Source organism: Stigmatopora argus, chromosome 2 (assembly GCF_051989625.1).
Source record: "Stigmatopora argus isolate UIUO_Sarg chromosome 2, RoL_Sarg_1.0, whole genome shotgun sequence".
NCBI lineage: Eukaryota > Metazoa > Chordata > Actinopteri > Syngnathiformes > Syngnathidae > Stigmatopora > Stigmatopora argus.
Genome location: NC_135388.1, coordinates 15,342,501 through 15,352,672, shown reverse-complemented (window position 1 = coordinate 15,352,672; position 10,172 = coordinate 15,342,501). Strand labels below are relative to the sequence as shown.

The following is a 10,172-nucleotide window of genomic DNA, read 5'->3' as shown; positions in this document are numbered from 1 at the left end:
ACAAGCAACTTCTCAAACGGTCCTCTTTGTAGTCAGTAATTTTCAACTAAAGTCGTCAAGAAGTATACTTCTAAGATGACATTCGCAAAAATGGCGTGATTGTATAAAATTATTTACATTAACACAGGTTTTAGTTTAAAATAATAATAATATTAATATACTATATACATACAAGACAGACTGAACATCATTAAGAGGACAGGCTCGACTTTCAGCATTAGCTTCGATGGCGATAGAAAAGGAGGAACGAATGGAGGATGGATTTTGTGTACAAATAAAACGAATTTTGGTGAGTAAAATATGGCTGTTTTCCTAAATAATTCAATTGTATGAGGTTATTATTGATGCTTTTTTTATGTGTCGCAGCTGTAGCTGCAGTAAAGGTTTTATGGCCATAAAATAGTTTTTGAGGGTTGGATTGATTCAGACAATGCGTTTATTGTCATTATACAAGTATAATGAGATTTAAAGCTTCACCAAGAAGTGCACAAATAACAACAAACAAACAAACAAACAAAAAAATAACATTCATTCATTTTCTGAACCTCTTTATCCTCATTAGGGTCGCCGGGGGTGCTGGAGCCTATCCCAGCCATACGCGGGGGATACCCTGAATCGTGGCCAGCCGGATCGCATGGCACGAGGAAACAGACAACCATTCACGCTCACACTCATATCCAGGGGCACGTTAGAGTGTCCAATCAACCTACCATGCATGTTTTTGGAACCCATGAATAATTGAGATCTGATGTCCACATATTTGGACATCACACTTTGCGTCTTGTAGGCCACCCTTGCATAACAAATGTTAATTCTGCACCCTACGTGACCCAAAATGTGATATTAATGTATTTTCGCGCCAGGTATTTTTTTTGTTAAGTTTGTTGTTGTTTTTTTGCCATAAAATGATTTATTATTACATTTCCATGTTCTTTCCAACAGGTCCAATTAGCCCAACAAAGCTTTATTAATGTCTTTTTTTTATTGTTTTGCATTTCAAACTAAGTCAGTAATGACCGTCTAATGCCGTGTTAGACATCTGCCAATATTGAAGAGTTACAGATATAGTGGTGAGGAGCAAATTAGGAAGGAGAGGATGGTATGCATGAGCTGTGAAAATTCCATATGTAGCCACTACAAAAAGACACATTTAGCTTTACATCACATGTCAGCATGCCAACTAGCTTGGCATCACTGTGCAAGTGGGCATATTCAGCCGCCAGCTGGCAGTCGAGGGCCTCGGATAGAATGGAACAGACATGGCACACATTCAAAAAGTTTTCGCATCCCTCACAAACCCCCTACACCGCAAACGATGATGGCATGTTCCTAATGAATGAGGTGTCTTTGTATCAGAGACCCCTCCGCTCTTAAGGAATAGTATCGTCAAAGACCAGCCTTTGCCATTTGTGCGGAATTACCGTTCAAGAGGATGCTATGCTACATCAGTAATAACGTCGTTTCTTGAAAACCCTTCATTTGTCGTGGTTTTGGCTCCGAATATTTCTGGCGGTGACGAGTTTTCTGTGGATACAACTTGAGAATGATTGCGTCTCGCCTCCTGTGAACAAACGACAAACGTTATGGGATTTGTTTCCTGGAAGCCAGCCATATTTGTTTTTTTCTTGCTTGCGGGCAGAGGAATCGCAGCCATCAGTAGATTCGCGTCTGGAGGATGTGTTAGCATGACATTAGGAAATCCGGGGCATCAGAAATTGCTTAGTTTATAGATGTACGGTGTATAAGTAGACAGGATGATGTACGGATTGCTGGGTAAGGGAATGTTATAGTGGCAGGATCAAGTATATCTGTGGTGGCCTGCTGCCAAAACCTCATTCGCGAGGACCACCTGAAACTGCCGACAGGCAGGAGGACGACGAGCAGGTGCCAGCTTCCAACTTGGCAAAGAGCTGCATCCGAGAAAGAGTGGACCCCCTCCAGAACGGTGAGAGAGGCTGATATGGTAGCGCGAACCACGGGGACTACCCGAGCATGTGTCAGGTTGGCATCAGCGTGAGAATGTCTTGGCAAGCGTCTCGCACTCTTCCCTCCCACCCGGCTCTCGCACAAACACACTGTTGCCCTGCCTGCAACACATGGTACATCAGCAACGGCATCTGGCCGTGCTGACTCCCGGCAGCTGCGCTTCGTCTTTGCCAGTTGGGAGTCTTGGCACTGCCACTTCATCAACTACCTGTGGCTCCTCCGGCGTAAAAAAGCGGCCAATGAATTATTCCAATGCTGCAGCTGCATACTTGACTTTAATTCCAGGGATTCTTTGTAAACATATGACTGCCATACTCAGCACTTGTCATCCACATATGTATTGATGCAAGGCGGCAATCACGGCATGTCATATGATGTTTCAGTTGCGGTGGAAGATGCACCATATAATGAATGCACTGAGTGACTGAACACATTAAAAAGAACCTCATGAATTGAGAGAGGCAGACAAAAATAAAGTAATTTTTACCACAGACTTCTGACTGATTAGACGCAGTGAAAATGACAGAAAATTACATTCACATCTTAGAAAATTGTTTTAAATGATCATGTACAGTCAATAAGCAATAAGGAACATATGGATACTCATCACCACAAATTATTGTCTCACATCATTTTTCTTGAAATGCTTTTGGCATACCAAGGACATTTGGTGTGTTTGGAGCGGCTTTGTGTGAGATGACCTCCACTTTACCACCTTTGTGAGATATGTCATTTGTGATGATTGTGATTTGAAAAGTGAAGCAAGAGTCATTTGCTGTCTTATTGTTAATGTAGCTTCTCTGTGGTCTTCCTCTTTGTGTTGGAAAGTGTGATTAATCCTCACATTTTGTAAACTATCTCCTCTTTTTTTTTTTACAAATGTGTCTTACGTAGTTATTTGCACACATTCATTAACATACGTACGTACAGTTGGTATCATATGTTACTGTACAGCAGGGGTGCCAGACTCGGGTTGGTTCGCGGGCCGCTTTAACGTCAACTTGATTTCACGTGGGCCGGATTATTTTAGATATAATATTTAGATTTTTTTTTTATTATAAATGGATTAAAAGAACTGGATTAAAAGTTTTTTATGGATCTAAAACAATGTTTATTTTAGCTTTTTTATATATATTTTTAGATTTTATAAAATGATTTTTGAACTAAAAACACAGAAAAAAATGATTACAAAAATTACAATTATTGATTTTTAAAGGGGGAAAATCAGGAAATTTAATATACATCTAGACTCTTCATTTTAATCTGATCCTAAAACAGAAAAGTCGGCACTCATGATTTACTTTCCCGGGCCACTCAAAATGATGCGGCGGGCCAGATTTGGCCCCCGGGCCGCCACTTTGACACAAGTGCTGTACAGTGTTTTGTATTATTTTGAATATCAGAAGTATATGTTTCTTATCTGTATTATTGGCTATGTTGAGTTGATTGTTATTGCACTGTTTTATTGTTGTATTTTTTTTTAGACGTGACACGCAAGGTGAAGTCAACAAGTCCCAATCACAAATGTCATGTTACGTATTGTCCAATATTGGGATATGTAATTATACTTGTTCTCCTTGAGAACAACACTGATGAGACGAAAAAGCTCTTTCAAGGTTGCAAGCCATTTGAACACTGATAGAGGCACACAACACCTCCACTTGCCTAAATGTTATTAAACTGAGTATAACTTCCTGTTTGGAAGCTACTATGAGATCGAATGCCTTCTTGTAAAGAGAGGTAAGGTGAAACGGCCCCAAATTTGTTACATTTGTGTGTGTGTCATTCTTTAGAATGACACAACAATAATCCCCTGCATTCAATATACAAGGCATCTGACAATGACCCAATGGGAGTTTTTTTTCTCCATCTGCGCCTGCCTGACCCATTTTAGCCATCGGCCACGTCCAACTGTTCCATGTTCTGAACATATGTGCGGTGGCAGGGGGATAAGCGGACCGCCGGCGTGAGGGACCTGCAAACACACACTTCTGATATGACTCTAGACTAGACCCTGAATCTCTGTCTACCTACGTCTGTGTGTTATTGGTCGGAACTGGAGAAGATTCAAACCTTGATTATTGGCCATAATGTCAATCTGTGTTTGAAAACAATATTATATTAAGTATACTGTATGTTTTAGTTAGCATTTGTGCATTACCCTTGTTAATCTTATATGATATCACCTCCTTGACTATTGATATTCAGGCCTTTTCTACTAGCTGTCAACTGTCAAGTTCATAATATTAGCCAATAAGGGCAGAAGAGGCAAAACAGAGGAGGTATTGGGGGTTATCCAAGTGGTCCATGTTGGCAGATGAAATGGTATCACTGAACAGAGCTGGAACCCACTGGGGAGTGTGGGGTGTGATGCACATATGGGGTACCAGGCTGCTGATGAGCTGCTTAAACAAGCCTCTCATTGTGGCCTAGGAGAGAGGGAAATGTCTGTGGCAGAGGATTTGAAGTAGCTATATGCTGCAGGTTCTCAATTACTTGGATTGGCGTCGAAATCTGCTTTCAAACAGGTTAGGCAGCAGGTATGTTCGTCTGAAGTTTTTTTTTTATCCAGTTCACTATAAAATCTCCGGAACAACTTACTGGGCATCCTTTCTAGATACATGTAATTTGTCTCCAGCGTGTTATTCTTATTTACTTGTTTTGTAGATAACAGAGGCATTCAGTGTGGTCAAATGGACGGAATAAAGTTGATTCAACTGTAGTCTTAAAGTAACTCGCCCTAAATAAATGCTGTTGAGCTTCCTGGCCTTCTGGCTCTAATATACTTTAGAATTTTCTGATGGCTTTCCACTCAAGCCTTATTGATTCACTCCTTTCCCTTTTAACTCCCACACAAGGAAATGGAAACTATTCTGCCAGGCAGATGATCAGGACTTCCGCTGCTTGAGTCCAAATCAGATTGCTGCCTTTTGTCTAAGTGTCTGAAGCCTGCCAACATTCAGTGGGTTACACCAGAAAAAAAATGCAGCAAATTTGATCACGTTATATTATTGATGTTTTGATATGTTTGAACAATGCTTTACCTTGGTTTTCAATGACTTGTTCATGATTTGTCCATTTCATATTTGCACAAATTTCATGGGAGAGTTGATATTTGACTTTATAGTTTTTCTGGAGAGATTCCACATCCATTTTTCTTATTGTGTTTCACACAGACACACATGTGCACTCCCATTACTGCCAGGCAGCTTAGGTGCTGTGTTGTTCTCTAGGAGACACTGCCATATGCTGTCTAGTCTCTCAGGGTGGACGGATCTTACCACTGTGTGATTGTCCTCTCGCTAAATGTCGTCCACTCTAACCCCTAGTCCAAAAACACTTCCCTGGAAAAAAGAATCAGGATAAAATATTTACTTAAATCTACTATATGCAAGTACTGTACAATAAAAATAATATAGAAGAAAAAACGCATCTGATACAGTGAGAGATTTTCTTCTTGAAACACAACACTACACACTCATCATTTGTCACATTTATGAAGCCACAAAGAAGGACGTATGTCACCTAACTGCTCACAATAAATTTGATGTGATTTGTCCTTGCTCACTTTTGTTGTTTTTAATTGTTTACATATCTACAGTTGGATTGAGTGCCTCAGTACCTTGACAGTGTTTGAATGGCAGACAGGAAAGTGCCACTAGCAGAGAGAACACAAACTCTAAACAGCTATTTAAATAGATATTGCTCAAATGACCTTGTATCGAGAACTCATCTCACACAGAAACAAAAATGAATAAAAATAAAATAGACATCCAGATTTGTCTTGTTTCGATTGACTAATATTATACAAATGGGGAAAAACCTGTGTACTCTTGAACAGCAGTGGGATTCAGCATGTTTGGGTTCTTTTCTCAATGTATGCTTCTCTGTTAAAGGGGGCCTGAAGGAACTGCATGGTGCAAAACTGTGTTTGTACAACATTGACTTGAGAGGTAAGGAATGCATGTTCAGAATTGATCTCATCTATGTGTTCACTGCTACTTTGCATTTGAGGCTGAGTGCTAGGATCTTAGTTACTCTACTAAATTGCCGGACGGATTGTTAGACACGCGTGTTATTAATTTTTTTCAGAGTCCCTGTGGCGTCTGTATGAATCTTAATGCTGCTGACTAGGCTGCAGCTTTATCGACTTTCTTTAAAATATGAAGAAGCTTTGCTGGAAGCGCCTGAGGTCATTAGCTGAAGAGTAGGCACAAATCCTTCACAGAGCCTGCTCCGGCTTCGCCATGTTAAATGTGCTTTTAAAATATTCATAATCATACTCTCGCATGCACACACGCACTTGTGCGCACACACGCTTTCACTCACACACTTTTCAGACAATGCCCCTGGGGCAGAAGGAGATCAATATTAAAATATATTCCTGTACTGGTGTGCAGTTAATTAGCTGCGGTTCTTTTAAACCATGAAGTTTGCAGACAGATTAACAGTATCTTTTTGTGCAACAACATATTTAGCACCCGTGTAAACAGAGATGAAATATATGTTAATTGATGTTGACATATGCATTTTTTTCTCTTTGTAAATGCAAATTGTTTTAAGGATTAACTGTTAACACGTGAAACATGCAATTGTTTATTGTTTGTCTAGACAAAATATGGATTTTCAAGGTATTGTTATTTTTGATCATTTGATTCAGCTTTTCCTATCTGAGTTTCTTTATGCTAGTGTTAAACTAAAATTGTTAAAAATAGTTGCTTGCACCATAACATGAATCAATTTGATAAACAATCTTGTCAAACACACACAACCGTCAATCAATTTTCACCTCTTTGTGAAATAGCATGAGAAATAGTGCCTGCATAAGATCATACTCAAATGCGTTAATAATATACTGTGGTTATTTAGCCAGGACATACTACAAAAGAAAAAAACAAGATAATCACTTAGCATGTCAAATAAAGAACGTGACAAAACTAGGAAGTACTTGAAAATGGTCTTAAATCTTTCATTTGAACAATATACTTAAAACCATATATCCACTGACACTGTTCAACCGGATATCCGGCACTTCTAAACAGTGACCACCTCCTTCGCCAGGGGTAGGCAAACTATTCCTCCAATGGCCACATTGGGTGCAGGTTTTATTCCAACTCATCAAAAGGACATCTTTTCACCAGACTTGCGTGCAATCAGTCGATTGGAATCAGGTGCTTCTTTTTTCCCCACAGAAACCTCATTGGTTAAACTGTCTGAGCTAGATGGGTTGGGGAAAAAAGCTTGCAACCACAGGACTGGATTTCCCACACCTAGTATATACACTGTCGCATTGTCTTTTACAGTAGTTTGCCCTGTAAAAAAATGGAGTGATCATTTAACTGCCTGTATCCTGCTAATTTTAGCAGTGAGGGAGTTGAACAGGACTTGAGTTACATCCCATCAATGGATGTTTGAGACATATGCTGAAGCAGAGGCTGGCTCCAAGCAATCAAGTTGCCACACACCGACGCCTAATTGAAGTCTATTTGTGCGGCACGCTGCTGGAGAATGGATCAGCGCTGGCAGATGTAGCTGGGTGGCACATAATACCCACACAAAGACCCAGAAAACAATACCACATAAACACAATCCCAAGTGGAGTACTATATCTGGAAAACAAAATTGAAGGAAAATGCGAAAAGAGAATGTAAAAAGATTTTTTTCATCTAATATTCTTCAAACAAGTAGTATTACCATCTACAGGGACTTTTTGCGTTTTACAGCAATACTCAAACCAGTCAGTAGCAGATTGGGAACTCCTTTCCTTTATGGTTAGACAAAATATCCTATCTTTTGATAAGACATTCATTCATTTTTAACACCGCTTGGTCCACAATAGGGTCAACCAAAATCATTCTGCTCAGTCTGCGGGGAATTGTGTTTCATCCTTCTATCAGTAAACATTGGTCTAGTATAAAATACACTCTCGGCAAACCACATGCCAATTCATTGGACAATATGGTAAATTTTGATCCCACATCTCTTCAAATATCTTGCATCGGCTCTTCATTAAAAAAAAGTACTACAAAAACAACGTACACATTATAAATCAGCAACAATGTTTGAACCAGAAGGCAAGCCAAAATGGAAATTAAAGGAATTTTATTTGATGTGAATACGTATGTAAATTAAGAGGGGCTCCAATATAGTCTACCAGTGGTTCATATTGATCTACGTGTTGCATAATGTTGGTCTTTATAGCCATACTGTGGTTAGACAAGCAAGGAGGAAAACTACTACTCACTCCAGCCCGCATTTATCCCTGAATCAATCCATTAGACGCGCATTGAAACTGTGGTCACTCTCCACAACGCGTACTGATTGTATATGGCTGCAAATTGAATTATTCACTATGCAATTCAGTTATGAGTAGCATGTAAAAAGCCAAATAGAGATGGATGTTTTCTTCCAGCCACTGTGCATTACATCTATGCATTCAATTGAAAATGGGAGCCATGACACCAATCTTGGAGATGTAATTACATGGTGTTTAAAAACAGTAGGTCATGAAAAGAAGTGTGTGTGTATGGGGGGAGGAAGCTGTTTGGCCTGGACCCCAGTTGCCAAACAACTGTGAAATCAGAAATTAAACGCTTTTCTATTGTGAAGCACGTCCGCCAGATACATCTTCCTCTCTTGTGATCGTCTGTTTATCAGGGTACTACTTAGAGGGTGTCTCTTAACTGTGGGAGCAGGGTCAAATCTCAATTAGTGAAGGAGAAGATGTATACTAAAAGTAGGACATTTTAAACCAACCTATGTATAAATGAAAACAAATGATGTCTACTCCCCTCAAATGCGACCATATGCCTTGGCTGTTTGACATGGCAGATACAGATGACTTTACCATCAATAAAAGGTGCTGAGCTGGTGACATCATATAGGCGGAACTAGTCGGGTCGTGACCTGTATGACCTTTGATCCTTTCTTATTTTTGTCAGTAATTTTCCAATTTCATTTCACTGAGTTTGACCCCTCCTTTTCAGTCATGTAACTTTTCCAGTACCAATACAGTCAGTAAAAAAAACTTTTTTTATAACTAGTTTTGATGAAAAGATGACATGTAATTACATTAAAAGTGCTGAGAAGCAAACAGTGAGTAAAATATTTAAGCCATTATAAGATTTGCAATATAGTAAGCATCATCCACTGCAAATAAGCTTTTTGTTCTTAGTCATCAAGCAGGAGCTTTATTCAGACATCTTGACGGCAATCCAGTAATACTAAAGTAGATGGAACATGTTAAAGAAATAAAGATTTGAGAAGTTGGAGATCAAACACCTTTATTTCTTCTGAAGAAATGACCTAACAAAACCCCAAATATTCCATCATTTCTTTATTGCCACATTGCCAGGCACGAGGAGACGGACAACCATTCACGGTCACACTCATACCTAGGGGCAATTTAAAGTGTTCAACTAGAGTACCACACATGTTTTTGGAATGTCGGAGGAAACCAGAGTACCTGGAGAAAACCCTCACAAGCCCAAGGAGAACATGCAAACTCCACACAGGAGGACCGACCTGGGATGGAACCCAGGACCCCAGAACTGTGAGGCCGACTCGCTAACCACTCACCCGCTGGGCCGCCACAAGCTGATTAAAAAGATTCATTTCATAGACTAGTTATTCATTTTTCTTCATTCAAATCTGCCAGAGTTGTTAACAGCAGTCTTTACTTTTCACTCAATCCATCAATTTATTCATTTTAATTGGACCTTACAGGACCTTTAACAATATTACATGAGGATGATAATCGATTGCACTTTCCTAGTAAGGAATGAACAACTTTATTGGAGCAGATGCATTGATATACTGTATGTGGAATGCAATTTTAAACCTCTCATAAATAAATCCTGAGATGGATAACTGGGTGACAGCTGCAGAGTCTGAGAGCAGGTGATGCTGTGGATCGAGAAGACTAATTTAGCCATACACTTGTAGTGCTAACGAGACCTCTCCTACCCCACAGACACAGATACACAGTGTGAATCATCTGTTGTGAACCCAGAGCACGTCCCTCCCTTCCAGTGTGTGCACTGGTGTGTGTCCTACTTGTAAATGTGTTTCCACGCACATGTGCCATATGGACTCACCTAGACACCTGTCAATTAAAAGGTAGGCAAGAATGGCACTGATGCCTGATAAATAATTCATCTCCGGTGCTGGGTTCGACTGAACTTTTG

General features: G+C 39.8%; 1 protein-coding gene across 5 annotated transcripts in view; it reads left to right on the top strand.

The window, feature by feature from the left end:
* Nucleotides 1–22: 22 nt before the first annotated feature.
* Nucleotides 23–10,172, top strand: part of cbfa2t3 (CBFA2/RUNX1 partner transcriptional co-repressor 3) — a 98,955-nt gene continuing 88,805 nt past the window's right edge. For 3 of the 5 annotated variants that reach the window (XM_077626380.1, XM_077626371.1, XM_077626387.1), the window contains exons 1-2: nucleotides 23–289; nucleotides 5,883–5,939. The gene's annotated coding sequence lies outside the window, so the exon portion shown is untranslated. The remainder of the gene's footprint in view (nucleotides 290–5,882; nucleotides 5,940–10,172) is intronic. The other 2 variants (XM_077626403.1, XM_077626394.1) reach the window with 1 other exon arrangement.